At 40.9% G+C, this 24616-nt stretch overlaps 2 long non-coding RNA genes across 3 annotated transcripts; one reads left to right on the top strand and one right to left on the bottom strand.

The window, feature by feature from the left end:
- Window positions 1-13602: 13602 nt before the first annotated feature.
- On the bottom strand, window positions 13603-14262 carry LOC119656047. Its single transcript, XR_005249986.1, has 2 exons — window positions 14078-14262; window positions 13603-14020 (listed from the first exon to the last, which is right to left on the bottom strand). It is a non-coding gene; the product is annotated as an uncharacterized LOC119656047 (long non-coding RNA).
- On the top strand, window positions 14017-24016 carry LOC119656048. 2 transcript variants are annotated; one of them, XR_005249988.1, is made up of 3 exons: window positions 14017-14160; window positions 14230-14550; window positions 23881-24016. It is a non-coding gene; the product is annotated as an uncharacterized LOC119656048 (long non-coding RNA). The 2 variants fall into 2 exon arrangements; XR_005249987.1 differs by lacking the exon at window positions 23881-24016 and having other exon boundaries at window positions 14020-14160; window positions 14230-14631.
- Window positions 24017-24616: the final 600 nt, after the last annotated feature.

Genomic DNA, 24616 nt, shown 5'->3' with positions numbered 1-24616 from the left:
ATCGGAACCCCAACACAAGAAATCAACCTTCAAAAAATCCAACCTTCACGCTGCAACACCACCCTTATGACCAATCATACCAAACGCCCCGCCCCACAAACAACCGGTTCCCCGTACAAATCCTACGTGATTGGACATTTTAGGGCGGGGCCTAACAACGCATCGTATCCCTATCGCACCTACTGAAATCACAAGGCGTGATTGGTCTATTACTACTATGGTCAGTTAAGGTTTTATGGCTAAAAAACGCATTCCACTTTTTTAATGTGTTTTTCTCGAAACTGAATGTTGAAAATCGACTGCCACCATAGCCCAAAATCTATCCAACAAAATTCTTTCAAATTTTCATGACTTATTCAGAACATATTTCTACGGTCCGCAAACTGGGATAATTGCGATAGATTCAGTAGGTTTTTTTTATTCATTAAAGAAGCCTTAAAAAAACACCAAAATTCACAAAAAAAGTTGAACAAGGCACCAAAAATTTAGTTTTTAATATTTTTTAATAATCCTAGTTTGCGGCCTGTAGTTAAATCTGTACATTAAAATGTCGTTTACTTTTTTTTCTTTAAGATGATCACAGCGCCCTCTAGCGTGGCAACAGAAAAACACCTTTATTTGGAGATGGGTGTATAAATTGATTTGTATTTCAATAACGAACTACGCGATCGGGCTGGAAAAATTACTACACATGCTCAAGATATTAATATATGGTGAAAAATTATATAGATATTAATATATGGTGAACCATTTGTATTTTTACCTTCATCCATTTCTTCACAAAAATTTTTTAAAAAATGCCAAAAAAAACGACCTTTACAGGAGATGACCCTCTTAAATGCAACCGATTAGATATATAGATAATTTCGGTGCCCTGAAAATCATAAAAACAATACTTTGCACCCTGTTACAATATGGCTGCTTAATATTATACTTGTCTAGAAGAACTACGTCTGATGACAGAACTCAACAGAATTTGCATCCGTTTCGTATTCAGTGTATATATACACTCCGTTTATCTTATGCCTACGTAACTTGCATGCTTACCTTATATTGTTTTATTATTTCTTTGCTTTTGGATTCTTCTTATCAGTATCATATCAGTATGGTCAGTATGATAGATGTTGAGATTTATATTTGCGGCTCTTTATGAGTCCTTAACTAAATTTCCTGTTTATTTTTCTTATCTCGGTCAGTCATTTATGGTCACTATGATGTGTGCAGTGTTGGGTGTGGTCAGTATATTGAACGCATTCTTGACAACCGTATTCGCGAAATCGTTGAAATAACCGTGAATCAAGCCGGATTTGTCAAAAACTGCGGAACTACTGACGCAATACACGCTGCACGGTTACTCATGGGGAAAGACCGTGAGAAGCAACGCCCTCTTTACATTGCATTTCTGGATCTAGAAAAAGTGTTTGACCGTGTGCCAAACGAGCTTATCTGGTGTGCTTTACGACAACACTTAGTGCCAGAAGAACTCGTGCGCTGGGTTCAATTGCTCTACCACGATCCGAAAAGTAAAGTTCGAAGTATGGCGGGTGTATCAAAACCGCTTTATGTCTCTGTTGGTGTTCATCAAGGAAGCGCCCTCTCACCACTCCTCTTTGTTCTTGTTATGGACACCGTCACACGAGATATCCAACGTTCGTGCAGATGATGTTTTCCTAGCATCTCAATCTCGAGCAACTTGTCCAAAAATGGAATGATCGCCTCATACAACACGGCCTCAGATTGAATTTAAACAAAACTGAATTTTTGACGACCGATCCCCATGAAACAGGCACAATCACTGCCAACGGCAGTGATTTCCCCAGAACTGACCGATTTAAATACCTCGGGTCAACGCTATCAGCCAATGGAGAACTGCGTTATGATATTGCTTCACGAATTAACGCAACCTGCATGAAGTGGCGTTCCACAACTGGTGTTCTTTGTGATCGACGTATCAACGAACGTCTCAAATCTAAAATTTACCGCAACGTTGTCGGTCCTGTCGCTCTGTATGGTTCTGAGTGTTAGGCGACTATAAAAGACAATGAACAGCGTCTTGCGGTAATGGAGATGAAGATGTGTAAATGAGGATGTCCGCGATCGTTATGGGGTTTCACCGATCGTGGAAAAGTTGCGAGAGAGGCGTCTTCGATGGTACGGTTACGCAATTCGTGCTAACGAGAATTCACTTGCCAAGATTGGTCTGAACATCGAAATCGAAGATATACGACCCAAAGACAGGCCTAAAGAACGGTGGCTTGATACGCTGGATGGGGATTTAAAAGCCTCGAGATTGCACCCAGATCAGGCATTCGATAGAGCCAAATGGCGAAACCGATCACGACGAGCTAACCCAGCTTGTGAACGGGACAAAGGCTGAAGAAAAAGAAGTATATCATATGTTGGTATTTATATTTGTGGTTCTTTGTGAGTCCTTAAACTGAATTTCCTGTTTATTCTTCCTAGCTCGGCTAGTCATTTATGGCCAGTATGATTTGTGCGGTTTTGGGTGTGGTCCCTATGCCATATATTGATATTTTTATTTGTAGTTACTTATAAGGCCTTAACTCGCGGAAGGATATTTAGGAGATTTTGCAATAATAACAACCCAGTCAACAATGGACACAAAATCAAATTAAAAAACAGGTATAAAATAATGTATTGCTCCAATTGCAAATGGGTACAAAGTAATGTATTGCCCCAATTCTTCGCTACCTGCTTTTTGCCCCAAATTAGAATATGCTAGGGCAGCAGCAATTTGTTTACGCGTGGAATGTTCGCTTTAAGTAAAAGCAAGTCGAAATACCGTTAGCTCGCACTTCGGGTATGAAGGTTTTGTGTTCATCTTATGTGAGCAACTTCTGCGCAGATTTTTCTATCCGTATATATGATCGTACCCATATTTCCGATTTACTTCGTGCAGAAAAGCATACATGTGTACATATAGTACGTATATTAAATACGGTTGGTTTAGTGTACAAATATATCTATCTAAATTAGACACTACCCGCAAACTTCATTAGTACACATATATTATATACCTAAATACCCACATGTCTGTTTGGAGTAATTGATATGCATATACAAATGACTAAAACAAAATAATTATTTGTGACTCCATTCATATGAACTGACTTTGTTTTGGTATTGAAGAATTAATGTGATGTGTCATACACGTTATAGAATGTACGAAACTCACAAAAAATGGCAAAGTTTCACCACCTATAACTTTGTTAATAATAGTTGAATTTGCTTCAAACTTGACCAAGTTTTGCCTCGTGTTATCCCTTATATCCATGCATATATATATTATATATATATATTTTATTTCTGCTATGAACATAAGGGGGTTGCCGAGTAAATTTCTAAAATGTGGAAATATACTATTATTAACTTTACTTGTGCAGATATCGGAACCGGATGTATTTTGAGACCTAGATTTCGTAGAGGTGCACCACTTTGATTTTTTTCAGACAGACAGACGGACAGACAGGCATCGAATTTATTCTAATAAGGTTTTGTTTCACACCAAACCTTAAAAAAACGGCCGGCGACAGCGTTGCGTGCAGTAACCAGCCACCACAGCCGAGGATCGTGTCGACTATAAGGTTCACAAGTTAATTATCAATTTTGTTACGTATTGTACCTTAAATGATCGTGTAAAGTCGTAGTGGTATTTTCGTTTCCTTGTCGCGAGAAAGTGGAAATGCTTTATTTCTTTTGATTTTCAGAATAGGAAAAGCAGTAGCTATTAACCTGCAGGAAGGAGTCCAAGCCAAATTACCTCAAAGTGGAAGAAACGAGCTGCTGCTCAGTAGTTTTTTTTATAAATCGCAACCCACTAAAATACATGTACAGAATTCACCCAAACAACACAACGAAAACGATCGTGGAATCTTTACTAGTGTAACCACAAAACACATTGCCAACTACAAAAAATTAAAATTTTCTAAACAACAAATAGCAGCAATAAAAATTATATCTCTTGCGACCTAGACCAACCTTAACCGATAAAATTTGAAAAATAATAATAATTGCAACAACATTTTAACAATCACTTCTTGTCAAATCGGAATTAACAATAGAGGAAGGAAAATCTAAATCGGGAATAACACTAACCAGAAGTACCCAAAAATTGATACATTATAAGCGTGTCACAAAATTGATCTAACTCAACATGAGAAAATACTTGATCGAATCTCTAAGAACATCAATCTAATTCTGTTCACCACAGAAATTTTAAATCGTCTAAAACAAGGATTAATAAACACTATTGGCACAATATATAATTAGCGAGAAGAAAGTACCACATTTCCACATGGAAAAAGAAAGGTAGTCCAGCAGAATGTTCAAATTACCGTCCGATCCAGTTACTTTCCCATACCACGAAGACTTTTGAACGCACTCTTGACAACCGTATTCGCGAAAACGTTGAAATAAACGTGAATCAAGGCGAATTAGCCAAGAACTGCGGAATATCTGACGCAATATATTGCATTTTTGGATCCAGGGAAAGCATTTGACCGTGTGTCATAGGAACTCATTTGGTATGCTCTACGACAACATTAGTGCCTGAAGAACTCGTGCGCTGGGTTCAATTGTTTCACGCATTAATCCAACCTGGATGAGGTGGCGTTCCACAACTGGTATTTTCTGTGATCGACGTATCAACGAATGTCGCTGTCTGTGTCTATGTTGGCGACTATAAAAGACAATGAACGGCGTCTTGCGGTAACGGAAGCAAAGATGTTGCGTCGGACTATTGGCGTGACATGTTTTGATTACATCCGAAATGAGGATATCCGCCATCAATATGGGGTTGCACCGATTCTGAAAAAACTGCAAGCGAGGCGTTTCCGACGATGTGGTAACGAGAATTTACTTACCAGTATTGGTCTGAACGTCGTTCTCAGTGTTGACCGATTATAAAAGACAATGAACGGCTCTTACGGCAATGGGGACTAAGATGTTGCATTGGACTAGTGGCGTGACACGGTTTGATCACATCCGAAATGAGAATATCCACGATCAATGTGGGGTTGAACCGATCGTGGAAAAACTGTGAGTGAGGCGTTTTCGATGTTGTGGTCACGTAATTCGCGCTAACGAGAATTCACTTACCAATATTGGTCTGAACATCGAAGTCAATAGTAAGCGACCAAAAGGCCGGTGCAAACAACGGTAACTTGATACCCTGGATTTAAAAATCTCGCGATTACATCCAGGTCAGGTATTTGATAAAATAAAATGGCGACCCCGATCACGACGAGCCGATCCCGTGTGTAAACCGCACAAAGGCTGAAGAAAGAGAAGATGTGAGGAGCGACGAGTGCATGACAGCTCCGTGTCACATAGCTAAAAATTCCATTGCCCTCTATGTTTTAGAAAGCGATTTAAATAAATCATTTGATGAGAAGCCCTGTATTGATAATATTCAACCTCATACGCATCACACTCTGAGTTTAATCTTCTTTTTCTTCAGCCTTTGTCCCGTTCACAAGCGTTGTGATCGGTTTCGCCATTTGGCTCTATCGAATGCCTGATCTGGGTGCAATCTCGAGGCTTTTAAATCCCCATCCAGCGTATCAAGCCACCGTTCTTTAGGCCTGTCTTTAGGTCGTATATCTTCGATTTCGATGTTCAGACCAATCTTGGCAAGTGAATTCTCGTTAGCACGAATTGCGTAACCGTACCATCGAAGACGCCTCTCTCGCAACTTTTCCACGGTCGGTGAAACCCCATAACGATCGCGGATATCCTCATTTACACATCTTCATATCCATTACCGCAAGACGCTGTTCATTGTCTTTTATAGTCGCCTAACACTCAGAACCATACAGAGCGACAGGACCGACAACGTTGCGGTAAATTTTAGATTTGAGACGTTCGTTGATACGTCGATCACAAAGAACACCAGTTGTGGAACGCCACCTCATGCAGGTTGCGTTAATTCGTGAAGCAATTTCATAACGCAGTTCTCCATTGGCTGATAGCGTTGACCCGAGGTATTTAAATCGGTCAGTTCTGGGGAAATCACTGCCGTTGGCAGTGATTGTGCCTGTTTCATGGGAATCGGTCGTCAAAAATTCAGATTTGTTTAAATTCAATCTGAGGCCGTGTTGCATGAGGCGATCATTCCATTTTTGGACAAGTTGCTCGAGATTGAGATGCTAGGAAAACATCATCTGCACGAACGTTGGATATCTCGTGTGACGGTGTCCATAACAAGAACAAAGAGGAGTGGTGAGAGGGCGCTTCCTTGATGAACACCAACAGAGACACAAAGCGGTTTTGATACATCCGCCATACTTCGAACTTTACTTTTCGGATTGTGGTAGAGCAATTGAACCCAGCGCACGAGTTCTTCTGGCACTAAGTGTTGTCGTAAAGCACACCAGATAAGCTCGTTTGGCACACGGTCAAACACTTTTTCTAGATCCAGAAATGCAATGTAAAGAGGGCGATGCTTCTCACGGTCTTTCCCCATGAGTAACCACGCAACGTGTATTGCGTCAGTAGTTCCGCAGTTTTTGACAAATCCGGTTATTTCAATGATTTCGCGAATACAGTTGCCAAGAATGCGTTCAAAATTCTTTATGGTATGGGAAAGTAACCGGATCAGACGATAATTTAAACATTCTGCTGCACTACCTTTCTTCTTCGATATTGGAGCAGTAGTACTTTCTTGCCAATCAGATGGTGTTCTTCCTTCCTGAATAACCCGATTAAAGAATTCACTGAGCCAAAGTGTTGGATCCCAGCTCTTCGCCGCAATTGACGCCAGGCCTATCTAATACCTCTGCTGCAACTAAGGGTACGGCACCCGAGTTGTACAGCGCAACTCCACGCTTGAGCTCCGAGGAGCTCTGCGCGCGATGTAGGCATAACCACAACCACCATGAAACTCCCACTAGGGGGCCAACCGCAAATAACCGGGCCGAGAACACATCCTCCAGGAATTCTCCTGGAGCATATGCTCTCAGAGGGTCATCCCGGTTGCACTGACAGTTAAGTCCCTGACGAGTTTATATGAGCACCTGCCTTGCGACTTAATCCCACGGTCTTCTTAAGACACGGATTGATTTTGTTACCACAATCAGAGCTCTGTTGAGACAAGCAACAACGGTACCAGTCTATACAAAGTGCATGGCTTAGCAATCATACTGGTGGAGGCAAGACATACCTAAATCTCTACCGAACTAAGGAGTACGGCACCCGTCTTAAAACGCAACACCACGCCGAGGCCCGAAGGTCTTTCGCATAACCACAACCACCATGAAACTCCCACTAGGGGGCCAACTCCAAATAACCGAGCTGTACTCACATACAACGGAAGTTAATCCGAAGTATGAGAGTCCAGGAGCTATCCCGGTTCCCATGGTACCAGTATAACCCTGGTAAGGTTTCATGGCCAATTACCACTTCAGATGAGTCCCCGTGTAGACTCGGGTCTGATCGCTCTAATTAGGCCTTTGGAGCATTTGCCTACTGCATCACGGCTGGTAAACCAAAGTGAGTACAGCGTATCCCGACGCCACCACTATGGAGGTTCTCCTCGGCCACTTGGTTTAGGTTTGGCCACTTGGTTTTGGTTTGGCCGGCAGGGTTGCCGCCCCGTCTTCTTCACCGCCACCTCTGAGCACCCGGTTTCGCTGACTGGTGGAACTGCTCCAAATGTCGGCGATGATTGTGGAAGTGGAGGATGAGCAAATTCTTCAGTTGAAATCTGCTCGAAGTATTCTCGCCATCTATCCGTTGCGGCTCGACGGTTGGTAAGCAAAGTACCGTTCTTGTCATTAACACAACATAAGTGTTCAATATCCTGTGTGCGTTCGTTACGGCTTTTAGCAAGTCGATACAGATCTCTCTCGCCATCCCGAGTGTCCAGTTTATCGTAAAGATTTTTGTAATGGTTTGCTCGGGTGACAGCGACCGCTTTCTTTGCTTTCCGGTTGGCATTCTTATAAATTTGCCAATTAGCAGGCATTTTTTCATCGAGAAATTTGTGGTAGAGGCGTTTCTTTTCACGGACCTGCATTTCAACATCATCATTCCAAAGCCAAGTATCTCGATTGATGTACCGCTTACCCGGCTTGGTGACCCCAAGGGTTGCAGAGGCCGCTTTGTGGATCGTGTCTTTCATTTGGTTCCACGATTCTTCCACATTCGTAATGGTCGGTAATCGAATCCGTGAGATCATATCTCGATTTGGTGAGAAAAAAGGTCTTCTCATCAAATCGCCACCATTTAATGCACGGCGGGCCAGTGCGTTCCTCACGCTGTTTTATCGGTGGCTTAATTTGCAGGACGGCAATCAACTGCCGCTGTTGAGGTGCGATGGTCTCATAGGGAACGACTGGCAATCAGTGACGGTGGTAAGATGTCGGCGTCTTATGAGAATATAATCGACTTGCGTTTTACTGTTCCCACTATAAAATGTAGGAAGATGAGGCAATCGTTTGATGAACCATGTATTCATAAGTACAAGGTCATGGGTGTCCGGAAAATCGATTATACGCTCGCCACCCTCATTGTGCGCTTCGAACCCCTTTCCCCCGTGGCACCTGTTACCGTCTGCCTTTTCATCCACGTCACCATTAAGGTTGCCTTTTCATCGAGAAGATTCTGGGCATCTGGTCGACCTGTCTGTGGTACGTACGCGGCGAAGAAGTTAATAGTACGATCAGCTGATACTATGGTGAGCTTCATCAGCCGATCATCAAATCATTCGACTTCTTTAATGGCATCACGGAAACCCTCTGGGATGGCAACACCAACAACATATTGAGTGTGTGGGTTACCAAAATAGAGAAGTGTATAGCCATTTTTACAGCGCTCGCGTTCAATGTCGTAGCTTTTGGCACCTAACCATCGGGTTTCTTGCAGAGCGCAGATATCAATGCGACTTTTCCGAAGGACTCTTGCGAGTTCCACCGTCTTTCCAGTTGGGGTACTAACATTTAACGTGCAGACACGTATTTGTTTTTTGCCTACGTGCTGACGCCGTCCATGCGTCAAGAACGCTTGCCCATTTCTCGACAGGACCGGGGCCCGTCCTGCCGCGTCGACTGAGGTGGACGCCCTAGTGTTTCTCCGAGGCTTGTGACTCAATTCGATCATCATGTAACGACATTGTATGCATATTCTTGGTCGGCCTGTCGCGGGACCTGTCACCAAGAGAGATCAGGTAGGATTTAGCATAAGGGAATACCTTCTATACTCTATTTATCTTTTCCCCTGATCTCACCATTTTGTTTTGGTTTTACTGAGGATAGTACAGAGTATATTGCCTCAAACCCTCCTCCTTTACCTGGGCTTGGGACCAGCATACCATGTTAATAGCGTGGCGAAGAATTTAACCTACATCAGATATAAACAAGTCGGAATACCGGAAGCTCGCGCTTCGGGTATAAACGTTTTGTGTTCATCTTATGTAAGAAATTTCAACGCACATTTTTCTATCCGTATATAGCTACAAATTCAACATAATCCTTCATATTTTTCCAAACTACGAGACATACGTACATATTACAGCTATAGATATTACGCTCACCCTAAACAAACAAACTGCCTATTTCCCAACTACACATATATGCACGTATATAAATTGATCGTATCCATATTTCCGATTTACTTTTTATATCTATCTGAATTAGGCACTACTCTCAAAGTTCATTAGCACGCATATACTATATACCTACATACACACATGGCTGGTTGGAGTAATTGATATTCATATACAAATGACTAAAAAACTAAAACAAAATAATTCTTTGGGACCCCTTTTATAAGAACTCATTTCGTTGTGGTATTGACGAATTGATATGGGATGATGACGTCATGCAGGTTGTAGAGTGCACGAAATTCACAAAAAATGCTAAAGTTTTACCCCCTATAACTTTGTTAATAATAGTTGGATTTTCTTCAAACTTGACCAAATTGTGCATTATTCCACACATTACACGCGTGCCAAATTTTGTACTTCTGGGATGAACATGAGGGGGGTGCCGGGTAAATTTCTAAAATGTGGAAATATACTATTATTAACTTGATTTGTACAGATATTAGAACCGGATATATCTTGAGACCTAGATTTCGTAGAGATGCAATACTGTGATTTTTTCAGATTTTTCGGTTGGATAGGTTCTGAGAACGAGACCTGTTACACTTTTTGGGGGGTCATATTTAGAGCCCTCACTCCCCCATGTTTCACCCAATATCAGATATTGAACCAGTTTCAGAAAGTACTAATTGAGACCTTTCATTTGATACCCCACATGGCTACGTTCTGTGAAAAAAAAATTTGCACCCTCCATTCACATGTATGGGGAGCCCCCCCTTAAACTTAACGCAAAATGGCGCCACATGCTGCATGTAAAGGGAACAACAGATGACACACACTTACTAATTTTCGTGACAATCGGTCTAGCCGTTTCCGAATAAATCCGCTGTAACAGACAGACAGACAGACGGATAGACAGACACCGTCGATTCTAATAAGGTTTTGTTTCACACAAAACCTTAAAAACGGCTTGGGAGAAGCAGATTCTTCATGAATGGAATTTTAATATTTCACTCGAATGTCAATTATTCTCATTAATTATGACGTCAGCATCTTATTTGTATGGCTTAGGATGCTGCTAATTCGCACGAAACTGATAAGCTTCAACTGCTATAACTTTGACACTAACATATAAAAAGTTTTGTGTTTCTCTATGTGAGGAGCATAACGCAGTTCTCCATTGGCTGATAGTTAACAGTTCTGTCAATAGCAGTAATCTGCCCAGAACTGCTATCAACCAATAAAAACCTGCGTAATGAAGTTGCTTCACGCATAAACGCAACTTGGATAAAGTGGCATTCCACAACTGGTGTTCTTTGTCATCGACGTATCAACGAACGTCTCAAATCTAAAGTTTACCGCAATGTCGTCCGTCTGCCGCTCTCTATAATTCTGAGTGTTGGCCGACTAAAACAAAAAATGAACAGAGTCTTGCGGCAATGGGGACTAAGATGTTGCATTGGACTACTGGCACCACACGTTTTGATCACATCCGAAATGAGGGATATCGTGATCTATATGGGGTTGCACCCATCGTGGAAAAACTACGAGCGGGGCATTTCCGACGGTGTGGTGACGTAATCCGCACTAACGAGAATTCACTTACCATTATCGGTCTGAGCATCGAAGTCAATGGTAAGCGACCAAAAGACCGGCCGAAACAACGGTGGCTCGATTGGCTGGGTGGGGATTTGAAAGTCTCGCCATTATATCCAGATTAGGCATTTGATAAAATAAAATGGCGAAACCGATCGCAAACCGAATCCGCTTGTAAACCGGACAAACGCTGAAGAAAAAGAAGATGTAAGGAGCGACGACTGCATGACAGTTCCGTGTCACGTAGCTACAAATTCCATTACCTTCTATTTTTTAGAACGCGGTTTAAATCTTTTTATGAAAAGCCCTGTATTGATAATAGTCAACCTCATACGCTTCCCACTCTGAGGTTAATTTTATTAGCAAATGCGAAGAATTTAACCTACATCAAATATAAACAAATCGGGAAACCGGAAGCTTGATGCTTCAGATTTAAAAGATTTTGTGTTTCCCTGTGAGGAGCATAACGCTGTTCTTCATTGGCTGATAATTGAAAGTTCTGTCAATAGCAGTAACCTGCCCAGAACTGAGCAATTTAAATATTTAAATGCTATTAGCCAATGAAGAACTGCATAATGAAATTGCTTCACGCATTGTTTACGAGAATCGTCTAATGGTCAACGACGTCTCGCTCTTGCGCTCCCTCCAACTCCCTTGGGGTTTCGGGAAGGTGAAATCATGATACGATTAGGATAGCGCAGCCAAGTCAAGGGTTAAAGAATCCTCGATCATCATAATAATAAAAATAGATTGGTAATATATGTTAAGTCATTTTCAGCAAGCAGGCACTTTTGTAATTTAATAGTGCCTGCATTAAAATGAAACAATGTTATGTAGGCCATGGTCGCTTAAAATCCGCATATAGCACGAGGTTTGTATGCACTTTTGTTACGTAATTGTGTATGCAACCGAAAGTGCAACAAACCAAACTAAATAATGTTCAGACCGATCATTGTCAATAGTTGCTTCTGTTGTTGTTTACGGAAGGTCAGCGCAAGCTTTTACTATTTAATTACTTGCACTGGCTTCCGGACGCAAAGTTGCTGGCGCAACAGGTGAAGTGATGCGTTGATGCGATGAATTGAGTGAAGTGTATTTTTGAACGGCCGGGCGCACAGACACAAGTCTTCACCTAGACCTAAGGCAGGACGTTAAGTAAATAGTGTAATAAGAAATAAGATTTTAAATAAAGTGGAAAAGAAGAAGTTTAAGTGTTTTCTATATTCGGACGTGAGAAGTGGTTTGGATTTGTGGAGCCGAGGAAGCGCAGGTGAGCGATAGGATTTAAGGGTTTTCATTTTCAGCCACCAGAGCTTAGAGAGCTGGCCGCCTCATCCAAACGACTCCTGAATATAAGACGGCTCTGCTAGGAAGCAAGTAGGAATTCTGGAGTGGAGGAGGGGCAGTCTACTCCTTTAAACACGCATAAACGGAGTCTGGATGAAGTGGCATTCCACAACTGGTGTTCTTTCTCATCGACGTATCAACGAACGTCTCAAATCTCAAATTTACCACACGTTTTGATCACATTCGAAATGAGATATCCCTTTTCGACATGGGGTTGTACCGATCATGGAAAAATTGCAAATAAGGCGTTTTCGATGGTATGGTCACGTAATTTGCGCTAACGAGAATTCACTTACCAATATTGGTCCGAACATCGAATTCATTGGTAAGCGACCAAAAGGCCGGCCAAAACAACGGTGACCTGATACGCTGGATGTGGATTTAAAAGTCTCGCGATTACATCGAGATCAAGCATTTGATAAAATAAAATAGCGAAACCGATCGCGACAAGCCGACCCCGCTTGCAAACCGGACAAAGGCCGGACAGCTCCGTGTCACATAGCTAAAAATTTCATTGCCCTCCATTTTTTGGAAAGCGATTTAAATGAATCATTTGATGAGGAGCCCTGTATTGATAATAGTCAACCTCAAACGCTTCACACTCTGAGAATGGCAGTAACCTACCCAGAACTAAGCAATTTAAATATCGCGGCTCAATGCTATCAGCCAATGGAAAACTGCGTAATGAAGTTGCTTCACGCATAAACGCAACCTGGATGAAGTGGCATTCCACAACTGGTGTTCTTTGTCATCGATGTATCAACGAACGTCTCAAATCTCAAATTTACCCCAATGTCGTGCGTCTGCCACTCTCTATAGTTCTGAGTGTTGGGCGACTATAAAAGAAAATGAACGGCGTCTTGCGGTAATGGTGACTAAGTTGTTGCATTGGACTAGTGGCGTGACACGTTTTGTTCACATCCGAAATAAGGATACCCGCCATTGATATGGGGTTGCACTGATCGTGGAAAAACTGCGAGCGTTTCGTTTTCGATGTTGTAAAAACGGATTGACTAATGCGTTCCTAGGGGGTTAGAGTAAAATCAACTCAATTAATGCATAATTAATTTTATAATCTTAAAATTAAAAGAAAATATAAATCCACTTAGTTATGTACTTTCAAATTGCAATTGCATTGACAACTTAGTTGTTACCATATTATTACTTAAATCTATTATCCTTTTGCCTTCATGTCAAATAATCCTAAAAATAATTCATAACTTATTTTTTTGTTATCGAACAATTAACATATAAATATCGTTCATATACAGAAAGAAAAATCAAATTTGCATTTCGCTATTAGGAATTCATATGCGAACTTTCACGGCGTTTACAAATTGGAGTCCATTTCCGCTTCTGTTTTCATTTACAATTTGAACGGCGGCAACGAATCTTTTCAACTTTGTGGACACAGAACTAAAAGCACTTTTGCCATCTCGATTGATTATTCATTCTCTCAAACTAATGATCAAAACATTTTGGTTGATTAAATACAATACAATTACTGCTTGAGACTTGCTGAAATGACTTCTCGAGACTTTTCTGTTTGCTTTTGGATAATGGATTACATCTTACCTATGTACGAGAACTAGGCACGATGATATGACGCACGTGCTGAGAACTTTGCTGTTTGTCGGATTTCGATGCTATTTGGATGAGTGATTAGAAATTGATCGGACGGTGAGGTAGCCAACAACCTGTGAACCCTTTCCATGCTTCTTTTCTAGGTGGAATCGCACGAATGACGAGCGAAGTAGATCCCAGTCAAACGAAACACACCGATGATTGCTCCACATATTTATACGTTCATCTAGCAGCACACCTTCTTTTCTATCCAGGACCCAATTCCCCAGCCCTTTAGCGCGACAAAGCAGAGCAGGGCAGCCAAAACAATAAATTTCCCTTTCGTTGCCGAAACATGAAGACTCAAATTTTGAAATTTCAAATTGGAATATCAAAACCTCGAAAGTGGTCAGGAAAATTATATCGACGTACCCTGTTTGTAGATGTCAATGAATAAAGGATTACTATTATGTATGCCAAAAATAGTAAGTTCGCAAAAATTATAAGTAGATTTATCACATAGACTACAATTTTCACTAGACATAAAAACTGATATTAACAATGAATAATGACTTTCCCAAAAGTAAACTTTCTGGCAAAAACAATATAGAGAGAAATATTGGCTAACTGCTCTCAACAATACCAATAAAACTTTATACATTATTCATCATCAACGGCGCAACAACCGGTTTCCGATCTAGGCCTGCCTTAGTAAGGAACTCCAGACACCCCGGTTTTGTGGTGAGGTCACCAATTCGATACCCCTAAAAGCTGTCTGGCGTCCTGACCCACGCCATCGCTCCATCTCAGGCAGGGTCTCCTTTTTCTACCATAGATATTGCCCTTATATACTTTGCGGGCTGGATTATCCTCACTCATACGGATTAAGCGCCCCGGCTACCGCAACCTGTTCATTAGGACTCTATCCAAAACCAGACGGTCGTGATATCACTCATAGTTATATAGACTGCGGAATCATCCATCCTCATGTACGGGGCCAAAAATTCTTATCTCGAACGCGGCCAAGAGTTCACAATTTTTTTGCTAAGAACCCACGTCTCCGAGGAATACATAAGGATTGGCAAGATCATTGTCTTATACAGTAAGAGCTCTGGAACTATGGTGAAATGTTTCGAGCGAAACAGTTTTTGTAAGTTGAAATAGGCTCCAACCGTGCGCGAATTTTATCGTTATAGCTGTTATTGGTTGTGATTTTCGTCCCTAAGTAGGAGAAATTTTCAACGGTCTCAAAATTATAGTCTCCTATTTTTATTGTTCTCGTTTAACTTGTGCGATTCGATGTTATTCGTTGTTTTTTGGCGCTGACGTTGCCACCATGTACTTCGTCTTGCCGTCATTAATATGCAGCCCAAGATCTCACACCGGCTACTCGATCTGAAGGTAGACTGAAGATCTCGGATTGCTCTTAACATAATATCAATATTGTTAGGATAGACCAGTAGTTTATTGGAGCTGAAGAGAATGGTGCCTCATGCATTAACACCTGCATCACGGATCACTTTTTCAGGGCCAGGTTAAAGAGGACGCATGATAGGACATCCCTTTGTTTTAGACTGTTCTTGATGTTGAATGGTCTCGAGAGTAATCCTGCTGCTTTTATCTGGCCTCGCATAGTGGTCAGGTTCAACCTAGCCAGTCTTAGCAATTTCGTCGGGATATCGAATTGTACTATGCTATCCATAGGCGCCTTTAAATTCGCTGAAACTGGTGTTCATATTCCAGCAGTTATTCCATCACTTACGGCAAAGAGAAAATTGGATCTGTTTCGGTTTTGCCTGGAGTGAAGCCTCTTTGGTATGGGCCGGTAATGTTCCGTGCATATGAGGCCTGGAAAGAGCGGAGAACATCTTATAGATGGTACTCCGCCGCATGATACCTTTATAACTCCACCTTTTTATGTATGGGAGAGGTAATGCCTCGTTGGCATTCGTCAGACATTGATCAGTTGATGAACCGCCTCTATATTTAACCAATTCGGCTCTAATTTCATCGGCTCCTGGCGACTTATGGTTTTTGAGCCGATGAATTTCATGGACTGTTTCTTTCATGCTTGATGGTCGCAACAATTGTCCGTCGTCTTCAGTTGACGGGACCTCCATCATCATCATCAAAGACGCAACAACCGGTATCCAGTCTAGACATGCCTTAATAAGGAACTTAAGACATCCTGGTTTTGCTTCGAGGTCCACCAATTCGATATCCCTAAAAGCTGTCTGGCGTTCTGACCTACGGCACCGTTCCATCTCAGGCAAGCAGGGTCTGCCTCGTCTTCTTTTTCTACCATAGATATTGCATCTTATATACTTTCCGGGCTGAATCATTCTCATCCATACGGATTAAGTGAGCCACCCACCGTAACTTATTGAGCCAGATTTTATCCACATACCGAGAGTCATGGTATCGCTCATAGATTTCGTCGTTATATACGCTACGGAATCGTCCTTGTCTCATGTACGAGACCAAAAATTCTTCGGAGGATTTTTCTCTCGAGCGCGGCCAAGAGTTCGTAATTTTTCTTGCTAAGAACCCAAGTCTCCGAGGAATACATGAGTACTGGCAAGAACATTGTCTTGTACAGTAAGAGCTTTGACCCTATGGTGAGACGTTTCGAGCGGAACAACTTTTGTAGGCTGAAATAGGCTCTGTTGGTTGCCAACAACTGTGCGTGGATTTCATCGCCGTAACTGTTATCGGTTGTGATTTTCCACCCTAGATAGGAGAAATTATAAACGGTCTCAAAGTTGTAGTCTTCTATCTTTATTCTTCCCGTTTGATCAGTGCGGTTTGACGTTGCAGCCGAAGATCTCGCGCCGCCCGCTCGATCTGGCTGAAGGCAATTTGCACATCTCCGATCGTGCGGTTGCTCCCTGTACTTCTCGAGTTCACAGACCTGTTGTTCTCCCAGGCTTCCTTTTTCCGTCTGTGAAGTCGCTTCTCCGCTCAACGGACTTCGTGATGAGTCTCTTCGCGTGCCCGCGTTCTTTGAGAATGCAACATTACTCGATATGCAGCATTCTTGTTCCGTTGCCAGCTTACATTCATCGTCAAGCCAGCCCTTCTGACTCTTTTTCCGGCTGGGGCCAAGTATGTTTGTGGCCGTATTTATGATAACGTTCTTCAGGTGATTGTGAAGATAATTTATTGATGCTTCATCTCCAGGATCTCTGTTGACTGCGATTATTGCGGGATCCATTTCCCTTTTATAGGTGTTGTGGAGGGCTGCGTTGCGGATGGCTTCAGTGTTAACTCTAACCTGATTGTCAGAGACGATTCTGGTGGCGTTGTTATTCGAGCTCGGGGCACCTTGTCAACGAGATAGTAATCCGAGTCTATATTGGCCATTATATGTTCTAATATTCATCAAGGCTGAGAGTTGGCGGCGTTCGATCAGCACGTGGTCAATTTGTTTGAAAGTGGTCTCGTCAGGAGAGGCCCGCGATTGTCTGTCGAGCACTTTCCACGCAAACCAGTTACTTCCCACAACCATTTCGTGTGACACTACTAATTGAATAATCCGTTATCATTTGTATTGTGATGTAAGCTATGGGAGTCAACGTATCGCCTGTATAATTTAGATATCATATCTGGGACAGGCTTCGAGATTCGTTCTACTGCCTCGTAGAAGGTATCCTTCTCCGAATCTGCAGTCTCCTCTATAGGGGCATGAACGTTAATGAGGTTTATATTTCTAAATTTGCCTCGCAAGCGCAGACTGCATAGCCATTCACTTATGTTTTCAAAGCCGATAACAGCAGGTTTCATGTTTTGGCTGACTAAGAAACCTACTCCGAGCACATGGTTTACTGGATGACCGCTATAATATATGGTGTAGTAGCTCTTCTCCAGGAAAGCGGTCCCTGTCCAACGCATTTCCTGTAACGCTGTTACATCAGCCCTATATTGGGACAGGATATCGGCTAGCTGCTTGGCAGCCCAATCTCTGTACAGGGAACGAACGTTTCATGAGAAAATGCGCAAATCGTTATTCCGTTTTCGTTGCTTGATTCGTCGTTGTGTTATCAGTCCAGTCCGAGGCTCCTGTTGTGGCTTCGTAACAAGTTGTTTTCCGTGGACCAGGACCAGTTGGTTCAATTTGTCCCGTTTTTATGCGCGGGGGCTCGCATTCATCCTTCTCAGTCTGCAGCGTTTCGTTAAGAAAGAGCCCCCAGTGGTCCCCGCGTGGAGGTGGAGATAGGGTTTGGTAGTAGAGCATCAATCCACGTTACGCCATAGGACCTATACTACCCGGGACCTCCAACTCGCCGGTATTTTGGTTGTTCAGCAGTTCATCAATACTGAACCCATCGCTCCAATATGCCCATTTCGTCGGGAATCCGATTTCCTTCTGTCTCGGCAGAACGAGAATCGAAAAATTAAAAACTCAAACACGCTCATTTTAAAGTAGTGAACACTTTTAATTCTTTTTTTCCAAAAATGTTGTCTACTTACGTCAACTCACAAATGTTTTGAAAAAGTATAATCTCAAATGTTTTGTCTTGTCGAAAAGGCCCTGTTTGAGGACGCCGGTAGTCGTATCGTGGTATGAACTAGTGAAGAAACAGGGACAGCATAATGCTGTGAAAATATCATTACAAAGCGGGTTTATTGAATGTTTTTATTAAGCAACGCAGAAATTATTAACGGATGTTAAAAACAGAGAATAATCGATTTGAAATCGAATAAAATGACACCGAGACAAATTGTTAAGAGAAATAAACCTTTCTTAAGGTGTAGCAAAAAATTTCCTAAGGGTTGGGAATGAAAATTATGGAAAAAAGGCGATCTGAAAGACCGAATAAAATTTCACCTAGAGTGAAACAAGCTGATTTGCGGAAAATGCCGAGGTTTTGGTTTGGGATACCAATCTTTTCACAAAGTAGGCTGCGTCTTCCGTTCATCTGAAATACGGTTTAGTCTCTTGGGTTGGCAAGACTTAAGTCGCGATCTAAAATTGAAAATGAAGGAATTTTGCAAAAAAAAAAAAAACTTTCCTGAGTTGATATACAGTGGGTCAAACGGATAATCGGGCAAAAAGTACTCCTTGCTTTGAACATGTTTATTTGTATTAAATTATTTATAAGTTTTTTTCTCAAAATGTATATGGAACTTTTAGATGATAAACTTACCTTTGAAGAAATATATATAACATAATACATCTTCATTTAAAATTATTATAAAAAATCAAAACAAGGAATATGTAAACTCCGCCATGCTATTAATATAGTATGCTGGTCCCAAGCCCAGGTAAAGGAGGAGGGTTTGAGGCAATGTACTCTGTACTATCCTCAGTAAAACAAAAATTAAATGCTGAGATCAGGGAAATAGATAAATAGAGTATAGTTGGAGGTATTCCACTATGCTAAATCCTACTTGATCTCTCTTGGTGACAGGTCCCGCGACAGGCCCACCAAGAAAATGCATACAATGTCGTTACAGACATGATGATCGGATTGAGTCACAAGCCTCGGAGAAATGCTAGGGCGTCCACCTCAGTCGACGCGGCAGGACGGGCCCCGGTCCTGTCGAGAAATGGGCAAGGGTTCTTGACGCATGGACGGTGTCAGGACGTAAGCAAGTTAGTCCGCACACAACGAACAAAACAAATACGTGTCTGCATGTTAAATGCTGGCACTCAAACTAGAAAGATCGAGGAACTAGCAAGAACCCTTCGGAAAAATCGCTCTGCAAGGAACCTGATGGTTTTGTGCCAAAAAACGCGAATGCCGTGAAAATGGCTATAAACTTCTCTATTTTGGAAGTCCACACTCAATACAATGTTCGCATTGCCATCTCAAATGGTTTCCGTGATGCCATTAAAGAAGTCGAACGATTTGATTATCGGCTGATCAAGCTCACCATTATATCAGCTGATCGCACTATTCACTTCTTCACTGGGTATGCACCACAGACAGGTCGACCTGATGCCGAGAAAGATGCCCCTGGTAACTTCTCGATGAAAAGACTTGTCACGTGCCGGCTGCTGACTATATCATCATTTCCGCCGACCTTAATGGTCGTGTGAGTGAAAAGGCAGGTAACAGGTGGAGGTGTAACGTATAATCGATTTTGCCGACACCCATGACATTGTACTTATGAATACATGGTTCACCAAAAGATTGTCTCATCTTTCTACATTTTATAGTTAGAACAGTAAAACGCAAATCTACTATAAGACGCCGACATTTTAACACCTTCACTGATTGCAAAGCCGTTCGCCACCATCGCACCTCAACATCGGCCGTTGATTGCCGTTTTGCGAATCAAACCACCAATTAAACACCGTGAGGAACGCACTGGCCCGCGGCACATTGAACGGTAGCGATTTCGTAAGAAGAAAAATCATAAGTCGCCAAGAGCCGACCAATTACACCAAGTGGTTCATCAACTTATGCTCAAGGTGTGGGACAGCGAATCAATGTCTGATGACTGGCAACGATCAAATATGGGACCATTTTCGAAAAGTACTAATTGAGCTCTTTCATTTGATACCCCACTTGGCACATGGTAAAAAAAATGTGCAGCCTCCATTCGCATGTATGGGAAGTCCTCCTTAACTTAACACAAAATGGCGCCACTTACTGTATGTCAAGGGAACAACAGCTCTCACCAGATTTTGTGACAATCGGTCTAGCCGTTTCCGAATAAATCGGGTGTGACAGACAGACATCGAATCGATTCGATTTTGTTTCAAACAAAACCTTAAAAAGAATAAATTTTACGCAAGGGGGCCCAACACCCAAATGAAAATTCAAAAATATGTTTTCTAAAATCCGAAGATTATGCTACGGACAAGGCAAGATATGAGTGGTATTGCAGAGCGCAAGCGGCCAATGTACCGATTTCGGTCCCATTAATTCAAGAAAAGGCTTTGAAAATTGTCGAGGCTTTAGGCATCAAGGAGGCATCTTTGAGTTGGCTGGAAAAATTTAGAACAAGGCATGCCATTAAATATAAAACAATAAATGGAAAAGGAGCATCCGTGGAGCCGATTTTGGTTGCTAACCCGGCCATGCTGAATTTTCAGAAAAAAAAAGATTTTCAATTGCGATGAGACCGTCTTGTTTTATAAGGCCATGCCCGCAAAAAAACCATGACAGTTAAGAATAACTGTAAAGGAGGAAACATTTCGAAAGAAGGGTTAGTAGTTTTATTATGCACAAATATGGATGGTGATTTTGAAACACCCTTGATCATTGATAAAGATCAAAGCCCTAGTTGCTTCAAAGGTATAAACATAAATTCTTTTAAAGTCGATTGGCGTTCGAATAAAAAAGTATGCATGACTGGAAAATAATGGCCGAATGGATTACAAATTTCACATAAAGTTATGTGGCAAGAATGGAACGTAATTATATTTATGGACTCTTGTTCTCATCCAAAAATCAATCTCTCCAATGCAAAAAAAAAGTTTTTTGCCTACCAACACCACCGCTGTTTGTCAGCCACCGGACCAAGGAATAATCAAAATTTTTAAAATTAACTACAGAGAATGCATCGATAGCCATGTTTTGGCCCACATGAATGATTCCAGATCAGCTAGTGATTTGGCGAAACAAATTAGTGTTTTGGGCTCAACCTAATGAATCAGCGCAGTAGAGGATGGAAAACTTCAAATTATGGACATCATAGCTCAAACTATGTATTTCATTGCCACCAGAACTGCATTCATCAGATGATGAAGTAGAATCTCAGGTTAAGTCGGACCCAAACCTACGTAAGTAGTTTTAGTTTATCATTTACAATTGAAATCTCTCTTCTTCCTACATATTTATGTTTAGGAAGAAACACGTGTAACAAGTAAAGAGGCTTTGTTTCATATTGAGCATTTGAAGCTTGACTTCATTTCAAAAGAAGATGCTAAACACGTCAACTTCCTTTTGAGTATACAGATGGAATTCAAAAGAAAAGAATCATCAATCAAAAATTACCGATTTTTTCCAAGAATAAGTTAATTCTAACTATGTGCATATGTATGTACATTTCTATATATTTTTATTATTTCTAAAAAATACATAAATGCACATACATGCATATATTAATAATGTTAAGAAATATAAATTTAATGGGATATGTATTTCTATTGTACTTATTCCGTTAGGCGAACGTCTCTTTTAAACGGACAAAGTTCTATTCCGCGTATTGGAGATTCCACTATAATATATGGTGCTCCAGTTTGGTCTCAGAGTGTCACAAAACTAGACTTCAGGTTCCACAAAGCAAATGCCTTAAAATAATGCTTAACAAACCATGTACTATTTAACTGATCGCCTCCATTGCTTGAAAAACGTTTATAAAACTTAGGAACATAGCTAATAGAAGATAAGCCGATTTTTTTAAAAAGCCTTGCTAATGAGAGCTGTTCTATAATTTCTGCATGTAGCAAAAAATAGAAAGTAAACGTAGTTAATATAGGTTTGTGTACTTTTCCTGGAGCATAATTAAAATAATAATATATAAACCTAAAGTAACAATCAGTTGATTTTAAGAATAAAAGTTGAAAATGTTGCTGATCAGCCTGAAAAATTGTGAAAGGAAGGAATTTATGAAATAATTCGACAATAATCCAATGTCCTCATTTCACAATCACAAATTATTAGAAAATATATATATATGTGTCTGATGCATACGACTCATTTTGTGACACAGTTCTTCCCTTTCCTATGACACAATGGTAACAAATGAACAAATAAACCCTTATATTTTTTCGTGTATTGAAGTACACAAGATGTCATTGAATAAAGGCTTACTATTATATAAGCAAAAATAGCAAGTTCACAAAAATTATAAGTAGATTTATCACATATGCTACAATTTTCACGCATTATTATGGACATTTCCAAAAGTACACTCAATGGCAAAAGAAAATATGGAGAGAAGTACTTTCTGGTAATAGGCTAACTGCTTGCATTAAAACGTTATTCATTATTAGGCGAATTATAAATGAGATAATAAAATCATATATGGATGGTTTTACACAAAACCTTAAAAAGACGATCCGGAAGGCCGAATAAAATTTACCCAGCAAAGTGAGCTGTTTTGCGGGAAATGCTAAAAACAGACACTCCATCATAAATGATTCGAGGTTTTGGATTGGGAGTCCAATCTTGTCAGAATGCAGGCTGCATCTTCCACTCACATGAAATGCAGTTCTCAAAAAGCGACATATGGAAGCATGTGCCCATGTGATTTTTGATGACCGGAAAAAAACTCAATCTTGACGGCCGGGACGACTTCAAGTACGACTGGCATGATTTGAGACAAGACAACACACAAGAAACTGAAAATGTGATTGCAAAAAAAAACTTTTTCCTGAGTTGATATAGGTACATAATATTTCTGAACAAAACCAATTAAAAATACTTATCACTTTTCACGAGAAATATGAAAATATGTGCTTGTATCTACAATTTTTGACAGCACTTTAAATGGTTTTCTTTCCAAAAGCCTGTCTATTGGACGAGCGAAATGCTAACCTCCACACTGTCAATTATTATATACCCGATATTAAAGTATTCGCAACATAAGCGCACCGCTTGCATTGTAACCAATCCAAATGGGTGATTACCACGTTAATTTGAGCCACTAAAAGTAAACTGATTTCTAGCTTAATTGAAAACACGTTAATAGACATGAAATTACTTTAAAGATGTTGGAATCGACACTTTCTTTGGCAAGAGACTAATTGGATATGAAAACTCTTGATTGACGACTTCATAATTTGAATACTTTTGCGAATAAGACATATTGCACTTCCTGCTACATAAGTTTTGACTTTCCATTTCCCTTTGTTTCAGGTAACCTTTGTGATAATATTCGAAAACACTCAAAAAGGACATCTCGTTTAGTATGAAGGATTAACATTGGTAGTCATAATTCTCCCGTTTATTTGAAACCCAGCGAATTTTGTAACAAATCTCCGTACTCATCAGAGGCTATCCAAGCATTTTTTTCAAAAACAAAATCTGCTGCCGAAAAGACAATAATGTCACCAATACCTTTTCTTAAGCACTCTGGTTATAAAAAAAACATTTGGAAAATGGTCGTTTTAGTATGCCAATTTCTTGTAGTTAAGTTTCTATTGAAAAAAATTGGTTTCCTAATACACGAGACCGACTCACTGCTTGCACATTACGTTTGCGATATGTATGGCTATCGAAATACATGTATCTTCTTCTTCTTCCTCCTTTGTCCCGTTCAGAAGCGGAGTCAGCTCGTCTTGATCGGTTGCACCAGTTTGCTCAGCCAGAAGCCTGATCTCGATGCAGTCGCGAGGCTTTCAAATCCAGCGTATCAAGCTATTGTTTCGGCCGGCTTTTTGGTCTTTTTCCATCAAGTTCGATGTTCAGTCATTTCGTTCGTGATCATAGCTTATTACGCCAGTGGTCCATTATTGGTATCCATTATTGAGATGCGCCGCTCATTGTCTTTTACAGTTGGCCAACACTCAAAACCATAGAGAGTGACAGTGAAGACACTGCGGTAAATTTTCAATTCGAGACGTCCGTCGTTACGTCAATCACGTCGGTTGCG

The sequence above is a fragment of the Hermetia illucens genome, chromosome 4 (genome assembly GCF_905115235.1).
Source record: "Hermetia illucens chromosome 4, iHerIll2.2.curated.20191125, whole genome shotgun sequence".
NCBI lineage: Eukaryota > Metazoa > Arthropoda > Insecta > Diptera > Stratiomyidae > Hermetia > Hermetia illucens.
This window is presented reverse-complemented; position numbering and strand designations above follow the sequence as displayed.